This window comes from Enhydra lutris, unplaced genomic scaffold (genome assembly GCF_002288905.1).
Source record: "Enhydra lutris kenyoni isolate GAN:26980312 unplaced genomic scaffold, ASM228890v2 scaffoldscaffold18, whole genome shotgun sequence".
NCBI lineage: Eukaryota > Metazoa > Chordata > Mammalia > Carnivora > Mustelidae > Enhydra > Enhydra lutris.
In genome coordinates, this window is record NW_019154102.1 from 31,029,166 (window position 1) to 31,042,653 (window position 13,488).

Consider the following 13,488-nt stretch of genomic DNA (forward strand, 5'->3'; position numbering starts at 1 on the left):
CTTTCATTTTCTTTTCACTTTTAAGGACTCTTGTTATTACTTTGGTCCCACTCAGATAATTCAGAATAATATCCCTATTTTAAGGTCAGCTGATTAGCAAACTTAATTCTATGTGATGTTAATTATCCTTTAGTAACATATTTATGGAGTAACATATTTACAGATTTCTAGGATTAGGACCTGGCCATCTTGGGAAGAAGGGCTGTTGTTTTTCTTTTTTGCCCACCATAATTACTAACTGCCCTGTTAGATGCACTGGACTAAAATTCCCTGAGAAGATAAATTTTTGTGCCTTAAATACAAATACAGCTCTCTGATTACTGATTTAGACTTAGGTCATGCCTGCCTCTGGGGACAGCCCGCTCATCTTCCAAAATCTTGTCTACTGTAAATGTCCAAGAAAGTGGGTTCAGGGCTACCCTTGGAGCCACTTCTTATTTTTCTCTGTAGGTGTACAAACCCAAACAAGACCCATGATTTAGAACATGGGAGAGAAATGAGAACCACAACTCAGGACTAAAATCTAACTTATATTCCTTAATTACATGTTTATCAGAAAGCCCTGATTCTGGACTTGAGATATAGGCTTAGTTACAAGTGACAATGTATGTCTCATTCTTCTATTTTTCTCAAAAGTCCATTTGTTGGGAATTCTGGGGTAATGTAACCTTGGCAGTAAAGTTAGATTAGTAAGAACAGAAGGCCGTATGTGCTGTTTTTCCCCTCTTGGATAAATCCACTATTTTCTGTTCACCCTAAGAAAACACTTGGAAGTTTTTTGATTTGAGTGCTAGGGCCAGCTTGTGGGAACCTATTTCCAAGTTTTTAGTCAGGGTCCAAAATGGATGCCATGGAAAAAACTCAGTGATTTTATAACCTCAAGTAGAGCTAAGATGAGGCCATGTTAGTTAGCAGATGGAGTCTCATAATTATAGGGCCAAACTAGTTACGAGCACTGCTTTTAGTCTGTACATATGTTTTGTAGGGTGAACAAGTATACAATCCTGATACATTATATAGTTCGTCAAATGCTGGCTCTCCCAAACTTAACCAAAATTATTTGTTGATAAGACAAATTTGAGATTACTGTCTATACAACTTTAGAGAAAGATCATTTTGGTAGGATCTTAGTAACATCTCAGAAGGGGAGGGCAAATTCAGGATAATTACTAAGATTTTAATATTGGTTTAAAGTAATTCTTTGGGGTACCTGGGTGGCTCAGTGGGTTAAGCTCAGTGGGTTAAAGCCTTCATCTTGGGTCATGGTCTCAGGGTCCTGGGATAGAGCCCTGCTTCGAGCTCTCTGCTTGGCAGGGAGCCTGCTTCCCTCTCTCTCTCTGCCTGTCTCTCTGCCTACTTGTCATCTCTCTCTTATATAAATAAATAAAATCTTTAAAAAATTTTTTTAAAAAGTAATTCTTTGGTTAGATTGGGAAAAAATAATGATATAATTGTTCAGTATTTGTGAATAGAATAAGGTGAGGATTTTGAAACCATGGGTTTCTAGTGTCTGTCATAAACTGCAGTTTGATACTTCCTTTTAAAGATTTGATAACTATTTTAGGAAGGTTCTGGAATAAGCAATAAAAATGTTTATAGCTCTAACTTAGCAAGAATGTCCTGGGAAAGTGAAGGAATCTAGTGAAATAGGAAACTTATGTTAAATAGTAAGCTGTGTGGAAGATCTTACATTTCATAATAAGCAAGAAAATGAGGCAGAACAATAAGTCTCCACATGCATGAAGTCAGCCAACAAATCATTGAAGCAGGATGATATCTCAACATTACTGAGTATTCAAGAAGATTTCCACTAACCACCACATCTTTGATGCTTCATTCAATGCCTAATCCTTTGACTTTTATCCTCAATATAATGAGACATTGCAGATTTAAGACATTAAATAGAGTAGATGCATTGGAGTGAAATGAATATGTGATACATCCCACTCAAATATTCTCCAACTTGGTCAAAGGAAAACTTGTCCCAAGCTCTGGAATGAGGCATCTATAAGAAATAGAATGGGGTCATTCATTAGGGTTTTTAATACTAAAGGATTACTTTTGATAAAAAGAGAATTTTCCAATTCACTTGGAATAGTTTTGACCTGAAATATGAGAAAGTCTGTTCCCCATGATAAAATTAAGATCAGCAAACAATACAAAGACCTCTAGAAATTACTGCTTATTTAGCCCTTTGGATACCAAAATTAAGAGCTGCATCATATCTGTTAGGGAAATGTTAATGTACTATGGAAAGATGTTCATAAGGTACTTAGGATCCAGTTGAAGGTAAAAGCCCATTAAGGGGTGTAGGGATTTCAGATATTAATGGATGCTTAATTGGATACCCTGAGATTATGTGCCTAGCCACTCCTTTCTTCTAGAAATTGGTATTTCTCCCTCCCCTGTCACAACCTACATGAAACTGTAGTGAGAAAAGCTATAGCATAATATAAACCACTATCCCTTGGCCACAGTTGAATAATCCAGGAATAGGAATATGACACAAATTTTGCCACTTTTTAAAATTTTTCCCTGAGAATTTTGGATTTGGAATCAAGAAAACCAAGCTAAACAGTATCCATTTCCTGAAGTTTAAAGATTTACATAATAGTACTTTTAAAGCCTTTGAAAGCAAAAAGTGTATCTTGAAGTTAAAGGGGGAAGTTGAAGAAATAAATACCAGTAAAATGATACAGTGCTACTATATGCCTAGAGCAGTGGTTCTAAAAATTTTTAAAACACAGATTTCTGGACTACACATCTAGATTCTCTTATTTATTAGATCTGTGACAGGGCAGGAGATATGGATTTGTAATAAGTTCTCAGATGGTACTGATGTAGTTGATTATAAGACTGGCTCTCCCAAACTTAACCAAAATTATTTGTTCATAAGACAAATTTGAGATTACTGTCTATACTACTTTAGAGAAAGATCATTTTGGTAGGATCTTAATAATATCTCAGAAGGGGAGGGCAAAGTCAGGATACTTACTAAGATTTTAATTGATCTAAAATTGATCTAAAACCACTGACCTTGATTAAAGGGGAAAACACAGGTGTCACATGGAAGAAGATATTTTAGGAATAGGCAAAAATGTACTTGGTGGCAATAATCCACATCAGTGTGTTTCCCTTCCTAGTTTCAGGTGCTTTAATAGCTTTGTGGTATGTAATAGCTAGGAAGAGTGATTTGGAGATAAGGAAATCTCAAGGTGGAAGGCTAGGGTGATTTTCAAAGTTTAAATGAGTTGGAAATGCAGTCATTTTTGAACCTGAGTAAGTGGGAGTTCTGTATATCCAGCTGCCACTAATTAAACCCCTTAGTAAACTGCCAAATCTGTACTTGGCTTGTCACCCTGATTTAAAAGGAAGTGTCAATATACTGAATATGGCAAAAGGGACACGGTTGCTAAGGGAAGTTCCCTAATAGCAGTGTATTTGACAGTTACAGAATAGCTCAACTGACAGTTCCTAATAACGAAGCTCTGTGTCTCTGAGAATTTGAGACCAAGCTAAGCATGACATGTACATAACGTTATGTTTTTGGGAAAAAAAGTTGTAATTTAGTAGATGTATAAAAATACAATCTTCGTGTCTTTGCCAAGCTAGATATTTAAAAAATCAACATTAAGGATACTGATGAGATATACAATAATTTTTATAAAAATAATTGGCCCTTATGGTTAAGATACTTAGAATCAAATCCCAGAAATATCTCCTTACATCATGTAAAATTCATTTAAATAATGGAATTTGAGTAATTCCATTTTAATTTGAAGAAATAATTACACAGTGCTGAGAAAAAGTTACATGCCTATACAAATGAATTAGAGTTCTAGGGGTCTATAGTTTTCAGGATAGAAGGCACTAGATTTTCTTAAAACAGTCTTTAAAAACAAATAAACTCAAAGAAGGATTTTCTATAATTAACATTCCATGGTCTCACACAAAATCTAATGTGCCTTAAAACTGGGATAAATTCTTATTTTCATATTATATAAATCTTTATTACTGCATTTCATCCTTTCTTCTCCAGACATTTACTGCACATAGCATGTATAATTTAGTGACAAGATAATAAACACAATAATCTAGACAGCAGGTAATACCAGTTTCTATTTTAAGTTTCAAACAGATGAATTGGGAAACTGATAAACCAATCTTTTAGACCACTCTAAGCAGGCCACTGATATATTTTGGCAGTCTGTTCTATCTTTATGCAATTCTCTAATTACTAAGTGATTTCTCCACTTTGAACCTAACATGTTATTATGGTAATTGGAATGATTTTCAGCCACTTGGGGACAATTTTTATGAAACCAAATTAGGAGACAGATTCAAATAATTAACAACATGTAAGTATTACAAATAAGCTGGAAGCATATGAAAAAGTATATAGCTTCAGTATCCCTAATAATTTGAAGATGTCAAATTATAATAAAATACCTTTTTTCATTTATCAAAAGACAATAATTTTGAGGATATACTTTATGGGAAAATATTGTCTGGATTTTAGTTTACAGTTCAGTGAGACTTGAGAAAATTTTAACACTCATGTACCTCCATCCCAATCAAGATATAGAACTCTTAAAACACTCAGAAATTTTTTTAAACCATCAATTACCTTTAATAGATATTTTTAAATTAAGAAAAAACATTTTTTGTTTACTTACCTGTTTACCATTCCTACTGTTCTTAATTATTTATGTAGATCCAGAGTTCCATTGGGTGTTGTCTTTCTTCCTGAAGAAACACCATTCCTGGAATGCAGAAGTGATTAATTCTTTCAGGTGTTATACTTCGAGGATGGTATTTATTTCCCCTTGACTTTTAAAAGGTATTTGTACTAGGTATAAAATTCTAGGTTGACAGTTTTATCTTTCTAATACTTTAAAGATGTTTTGCCACTGTCTTCTAACTTACATTTCTTATGATCAGAAGGTTTTTTTGTTTTTATAATCATTATTCCCTTGTACCTACTCTGTCTTTTCTGGCATCTTTTAAGATTGTCTCTTTATTATGGGTTTTGAGTAATTTGATTATGACATTTCTTAACATACTTTTCTCCATGTTTCTTGTGCTTGGGGTTTCATTTATTGAACTTCTTGAATTTTCGAGTTGATATTTTTCATTAAATTTGAAATATTTGGGACATTATTTCTCAAATATCCCTCTTCCCACTCCCCTTTTCCTTTGGGATCCCAATATCATGTATATTAATACACTGTTAATTTATTGTAGCTTTTTTTCCTCTGTGTGTTTCATTTTGAATAGTTTCTTGAGATGTAGATACAGCCTCACTATTCTGTATTCTGTAGTATTTATTCCTCTGTTAATTCCCTACAGGATATCTTTCATCTCAGCCTTTTTCTTTTTCTTTTTGTTTTTTAGATGTTCCGTTTGGGTCCTATTTTATTTTTCATTTCTCTCTTTAACATGCTCATACTTTCATCCATACTGTGGAATATATATAATAGAGTTATAATAACTCTTTCTACTTATTCTAGTATCTGTGTTATTTCTGGACCTATATCTTCTTATTCATATTTCTGTTTATTATGAGTCATATTTTTCTGTTCTTCTGCATGCCTGGAAATTTTTTTATTGAATGCCAGATATTATGATTTTTCTTTTCATTTTGTGCTACATATTTGTACATTCTTACAAAAATTTCTGAGCTTTAACTTGGGAAACCATTAAATCAATGGAAAATTTAATGTTTTCAAGTCTCACTCTTAGGCTTTTTTTCAGAGGAAGCAGAACAGCTGTTAGTCTATGACTAATTTCTCCACATTACTGAAGCAAAACTTTTCTGACTATTCTACCTAATGTTCAGTTTATTGTAAGGTTTTTGTATTTTGGTGGGTAGGAATACCAACTATTTGTAGCTTGTCTGAGCCCTAAGATTGTTTTGCTTATTGTTTTTGTTTTGTTTTGTTTTGTTTTAATCCCCTTTCCCCAGCCTTGAGTATTTCTTTACCTGTAATCATTGGTAAGTGCTCAGCTCTAGACTAAAGGGGAAGCCTGTGAAGTTCTTCAGAAAACTTCTCTGTGTGACTCACCTCTCCATGTAGCTTTCTCCTTTCCTGTATTCTGCCTGAAGATTCTAGTTGACCTCCCAAATTCTTAATGCTGTCTCCTTGAAACAGGACTAGGTAAGGGTTACCCATTCATACATTGTAGCTCAAAAACTCCTATCAGATAGGAAGTTGGGATATTTGTAGGCCTACCTTGTTTGGTGAACTGCCTTTTCATATATGTTGTTCAGTTCAGTAGTTCTTTGAGACAGGTATGCAAATTTTATCAATTTTACTCCATCAGAAGCTGATATTCCAATAGGTCAATATAGAAAACAAACAAACAAATAAATAAATAATTTAACTTAAAAACGGGTAATTTTTTCTATATTATCAATAGAAAACTTAAGTAGAAACTACATTATTAAACTCCTTTGTATGAGTTTTCTCTATAGTTGAGATCAAATTGTATAACTTTATCTGGACTCCATCCCAGTTATATGGGCAGTTTCCACAAAGAATCTGAATTGTCAAAAAAGAAAAAGAAAGAAAAGAAAAGAAACCTAATTGTCAATTATCTCTGGATAATGAATTTTTATATAAACTATATTGATGTTGATGGGTGCCTGGGTGGCTCAGTCAGTTAAACATCTGCCTTTGGCTCAGGCCATGATCCCAGGGTCCTGGGATCAAGCCCCTTGTCCAGCTCCCAGCTCAGCCAGGTTCCTGTCTCCATCTCCCTGTCCTCCTTGCTTGTGTTCTCTCTCTCTCTCTCTTGCTTGCTATCTCTGTCTCTCAAATAAATAAATAAAATGTTTAAAAATATATATTTATGTTGAAACAATAATGATAAGCTTTTAAGGATACACAGATATATACCTACTATCACTTTCTATCTTAATTTTTCTTTTAAAATATAGCAAAAGGAATAGAGAACATAGTGCTATAAGATAGTTACAGTTCAGTGAAGAAATGGACTCCAATGTGAAATAAAAGTGTTTATTTTCTCTGGACTTAAAAATGCTGATATTATTTAGGAATATATTCCAAAAAGGGGAATAAATGGAGAGGTATCTTTAAAGAAAATGCATCCTTGAAAATACAATGTTTCTGAAATTATTCTACTTCATAAAATGTCTACTTTAATCCATATCAGGAAAAGAATTTGTTTCAAAACTTCAAAGAAACTTGATGGAGGACATTCCTGACCCTGTGGTTGATAAAAGAATAGCATACATTATATATGTATATTAATGTGGAACTTGATTTTATTCAGATTTCAAAGTTTTAAAATGTGTATAAATGAATCCTTTCTGAGAGACTAAGATAATATGATTTATTTGATGTATAATTAGAAAAGATAGTACAATATATCTCCCCCATCTAAATTTTTGGTATCACCATATTTAATTTATGAAACCAGTTCATTGTTTTGTAGCTATTCATATCTATTTTATTTTTTTAAAGTGTATATGTTTTGAATGCTGACAGTGTGAAAATCACTAAGCTAGAATAACTTTGTTTCAAAAGTAAGCTTGTTTCCCAAGTCATACCAGCCTGATGTTAAAAAATTGGGTCTGAATAATTTTATTTTTTACAATTTACTGCTATTCTTTTCCTTTCTATGTCACTATTACCTTCCCTTCTCACATGCAGGACTGTTTCTCAGAGTGCCCTGGAGCAGCTAATGTGTACCATATACCTAGTCCCTTCTGCTTTTAGAGGATATCTATCGTTTTCATCCTTTTCTTGCCCTCCCTAAAGTAACTCTATTACTGAGACCTCTGAAGCCTGTGAAAAGTTTGTAAAGCTATTAACAGAGCCAGTTACATTCAAAGAAAAAGTCATCAGTGCTATTCGGCACTGATGCTTTCCTAAGTGAATATCTCCTCTTACACCTCCTCTATTCCCAGTGGTTTTGACCCTGTTTGTATTTGGAGATCTCTGAACTCCCAACATTCTGTCACAATAACCCCAAAAAGAAGAATTATCTTTGAAAAATATTCTCTTCCAAAATGATTTTACTTTCATTTCACTGGCAATCCTTTGCTCCAAATATCTTGCGCAAGTTTTAACTTTTATTTAATGCCCCATCACCAAACATCTAAGCTTAATTAAACATTAACATTAATTTCACAAATTAGGACAATTCTTTAAATCTCAGAGGATTGTGACTTTTTTATATACCTTATTATATTCTTTTAAAAGTTTAGACTATAACAGTAATGTCTCTATTAATCATATATAATTTTTATTAGGTATCCCAATAATACAAAGACCAAAACTAGTTAGAGGATGCAGACTTTTCACCTTGAGAGTTTTTAGGAAATTAAAAAGAAAATCCAATCAGTTAGTTTATCTACTTGTTGTTATTGATTTAGATGATTTAGTTAGTCACAATGCATGACTGGGATCATATCCCCAATCAAATTGATTTTCTGTTTTTCAGAATAGCTAAGTTTCCTTAACTCTCCTTATAGTTGTGGTGTTTGTTTGAGTTAGTACATTTTGGCCCCTAATACATGATATTGGATTTGGGCTGGCTGTGGGGTAATCAAAGAAAAAGCAGTAGTACTGAAATTAATTATACCACAACATCAAAAGTCTCATCCATGATTTACTTGTAAATGCATGTTGCAGAAACCATCTAAACCAGCTAATAAATTGGAAGGAGAAAAGGAAAGAGAAAAGAAAGGAGGGGAGGGGAGGGGAGTGGGAGGAGAGAAGAAAAACTTGAAAGGGAAGAAGAGGGGGATGGAAAGAAGGAGGAGGAAGGGAAGGATAAAGAATCTGGACTGGGAAAGCATTCAAGAGTCAATAATTCCTTCTGACTTCTAGTATTTCTTTTCACATCTACCTCAGTCTGCTCTCTTACCGAAACAGTTTTCTAAGGCTTTACTGTCCACATAAAATAATGATCCCAAAACCTCTGAACTTTAAGGGTCTTTCAGTTTCACCAACAGAGAGAAGGTAATTAGTTATTTTTGAATTCCAGTTTATAGTTCTTATAGCAAATATGGATCCTGTGTCCACCCCTGGTCCCAGCAACTAGACAGAGGTAAAGAAGTAGTAGAAATCTAATTAGTGAACTGAGAGAGCAAGCAACCATCAGGAAAAGGGAAGAACTTTTCAGAGGAAAGAGTTGTGATAGCTAGACAGAACTGCCAAAATGTGTCTATGACACAGGAATTTCAGTAAGGGTCAGACTGGTTGAGTTGAAAAACCTATACAAAACAGCCATGAAAAATACTGGTTAAGAAGATAAAATGTAACCACCCAAAATTATCACACTGGATCCTATTTATTTTATCTAGTCTTAGTACACACCAAATATGAACACTTTGCTTAACCCTGTTTCTTAATTATTTGATTTTTGTTTGCTTTAATCTTTTTACTTCCCCTATGTCCTCAGATACTCTTCTATACAGATTGTCCTAAATTAATTATTCTAAATTAATCTAAAGGTACTAATTTCCCATTAAAGCTTCCACAAATTACAGTACATCTTGCACTTGGTTGATTATCTATTGTGATATTATTTGCTTTTTTTTTCTCTCCTGTACCAGTTCTGTTTCTCTAATTTTCTTGAGAGAAGAGATTTTATATTAAACATTATTTTTATTCTCTAAAAATGTTGAAATATAGTGAACAATCCTTATAAAATTATTTTGTCCCTAATACAGATAATTTTTTCAGTACATTTATTTATTAAGCCTCCCTATATGTTTTGTAAGAATATGTGATACAGTTCATGAAAATCAGATATTATAAGAAGATATCAGAGTGAGTTTTTTCCTCCTGTTAGTATTAATCCCTCTACTTTGGGTATGTAAATGCATAAGGACATTACAACGTAACATAAAGTAAAACTCACTTTTCCAAAGTCAATTTCATTAAAAGTTATACTTAAACAATTAGATTGTGGTCATAATTTGCAAAGAAGAAAGGGTGAATTTCAAATTCTACCTTGAAATTATTCCTTTCATCCACAAAGTCAGACATCATACTTTGAATTAGGCATGATTATTTTTTTCTCTTTGTACCAAGTTCAAATATAAAGTCATTCCCAATTTTAGTTAATAATTTATACTTACATATATTATAAGAATTTTAAAAGATGAATCCAATTCCAGGCGAATAAATCCAATTAGAGATTTAATGTGAAACCTTACCAGTTCAAACTATTAAATTAGGGGAGAAAATATGTTGACACTTACTAAAGCTTGGTCTATGTAAAGAAATGCAGTAGATATATTTGTACTGTAAAGCAGGAGCAAAGGTTGGTTGTTTGGTTCCCTTGAAATTCTGCCCTGACTCGTGATTTCTGCAACTGTCAAGGAATCAACAGCACTATTGTGGGGTTCACTTACAAAGCCAGTTCCTGGAATTTATAACATATGTAAAAATCACTGTCATCTATAGAGTTATGCTTATTTGACAACAGCTATGCACTGAATCATGCCTTCCTCTGCCGGCCCCCTCCCCACAATTCATATGTTGACACCCTAACCCCCAAAGTGATTGTATTTTCAGATAGGGTTTGTAGGAGGTAATAAAGGTTAAAGGAGGCCATCCATAAGGGTCAGGTCCTAATCCTATAGAATTGGTGACATTGAAAGAAAAGGAAGAGAGTGAAATCTCTCTGCCATATAAGGACAGGACAAGCTAGGACGTGAGGTCTCACCAGAACCTTAGCATGTTGTCACCTCAATCTCAGACTTCCAGCTTCCATAACTGAGAGAAAATATATTTCAGTTATTTAAGCCACCCAAACTACAGTATTTTGTTATGGTAGCAAAAGTTGACGGTTACAACAACTGATTATGATGATTTGAATCTTGAATACACATTAATAAAATCATAATTTTAATGCTATATGTATGTCTGTATGAGAGTGGTGTGTGTGTGTGTGTGTGTGTTATGTGGAATGACATAAGCGCAGAGAAAAAGTTTTTGTGAAAAATAATAAAGATGGGAAAAGAACAAAATAATAATATAGCAAAAATAAAAATTATTTATAATGAAAAACAAAGTTATATCATACTATCTATGGTATTACTGCAAATATGGATAAATTGAATATACATGTAAGCTATTTTTGAAATAACTATAATAGAAAGAATGAGCCCTAACATAAGATTATTTTGTCCCTGGTAAAGTTAGATATTCCACTGATAGGCCTAAATATTGGCAAAGGACTATATAGCTTTCTTCAAAATAGTGCCGAAGACCAAATTTAGAAAATCCATGACTAGTCCTGAACTGGTTCAATTCTCATCCCTTAGATAGCATTACTTTCTTTCTAACATGAGCTCCTTCCAAAATTAAGAAAACAAACAGGCAAATACTGTATGATTTTACCCAAGACTTGCCATTAAATATATGTGACATAGAATTTTTTTTGTCCTTGTTTGTTTGGCTGGTTAGTTTTTTGAAGCTTGGTTTTCTGTTTCTAGAAATGAATGAAATAATTGCTTTTCATAGTTTTTGGAAGACCAAATGGTGTATATGACAGTCAGAATCTCCAAGACCCTGAATCTAGGAGATTCTCTACAAGGACTCACAGGACTCAGCATATACAGTTAAACCTTAAACAACACAGGGGTTAGGGGTGCTGACCCCTCCAGTTGAAAATTTGTGTATAACTTTTGACTCCCCAAAAACTTAACTACTAATTGTTTACCATTGACCAGAACTGTTAAAAACTACATTAACAGTCAATTAACACATATTTCATATGTGATATGCATTATATACTGCATTCTTATAAAAAAGTAAGCCAGGAAAAATAAAATGCTATTGAGAAAATTATAAGGAAGGGAAAATATACTTCTGGTACTATACTGATTTTATCAATACCATAAGTTTATGTGATCTATTTACAAAATGAATTATCTGTTAGTACCTACATCAGCATTGTCTTATAAGATATGAACACTGTAAATGTTATACATGTTACTAACACTGGGCATAAAAAATGAAAAGATAATGTGAAAAAGAAATTCATATTTATTTATAGGTATAATTATTTGTGCATCGGTTATGAAGAAGCAGCAATATGATTACCTTATGATAGCCTGGTATAATTGATATAATTGCTTAATAGTGCACTAGCTTACCTTAAAGAATAAACCCTTATAAATTTTTATGGCATATGGTATTACAGTCATATTCATAATATAGTATGAGAAATATTATTACATTATAAAACACACTTACCTGTGAGATAGGCTGATACACAGTTTCTCTAATTACCAGAATAAGAGGCATACTGTACAGTAATATAATTTTTGGAAAGTGAAGTTATAAAACAGCAAGAAAACTAGCATGTTATTAATTTTACATTAGATATCACTCACCTTATGCCTATGTGAGGATAGGCTATCCACTTCTATACTTGCACATGGTGTTCTATACAATAAATATTTAGGCAATAATGGTGATGCCACTAAAACATTTTATACAGTCCTTGCCATATGTTTATTAAATCCTCACATAAAGACATATATATACAAAACTGGTATGTTTATTAACTGTACAGAAAGGGTGATTGTTTACTCTTACTAAGTGGAATTGGATCATCATAAAGGTCATCATTCTCTTTTCCATGTCAGGTAGTCTGAAGAAGAACAGAAAGTGGAGGAGTAGGTCTTGCTGTCTTATGGGTGGCAGAGATGGAGGAGGTGGAGGAGTGAAAGGGGAGACAGGTGAAGCAGGCACATTCTGTGTAACTTTATGGAAACACATCATAATTTCTGTCTGGTACCATAATATGATACTGATCATTCTTCCACCATTTGCTTTAGTTGCAGTGCCCATATCATAGGAAGGTCCATGTCCTAAAAGAAGTCAAAAGTTGTCTTGAATAATCAGACTGTCTAATGTCAATTTGTTTTCTGGCACTGCTTCTACTATGTCTTCTTCCTCATTGTTTGGCGTTGGTTCAGAAGCACTCATCTCCATCTCCAGAAAGCTGTCTTCTGTCAATTCCTCTGGTGTGGTGCCTGTTAGCTCTTCAATTTCTCCAAGATCTGTATCTTGAAACCCTTCACCTTTTTTCCCATATCCACAATATCATTCATGATTTCCTTGATTGACTCTGTCATAAGTCCTGTGAAGTCACACACAACGCCTGGACACACTTTTTATTGTTGGGGCTTGAGGAGTTTTATGGCTTTTTCTACAACAGTGATAGCATTTTCAATGGTGTAACACTTCTAGACTTTCATCATGTTCCCTGTGTCAGGTTTCTCCTCCATAGTGTTGACAATCTTTCCCACAGAGTGCCATGTTTGAAGAGCCTTAGTGGTCCTATGAACCCCCTCATCTAGAGGCTAGAGACATTATGTTTGGGAGCATGCAGACCATTTTAACATTTTAGGTTTGAAATATTGGGGTTCTGGGTGGCTAGGGGCATTGTTCAATACCAAAAGAGCTTTGAGAGGCAGTTTCTTACTGGGAAGGTACT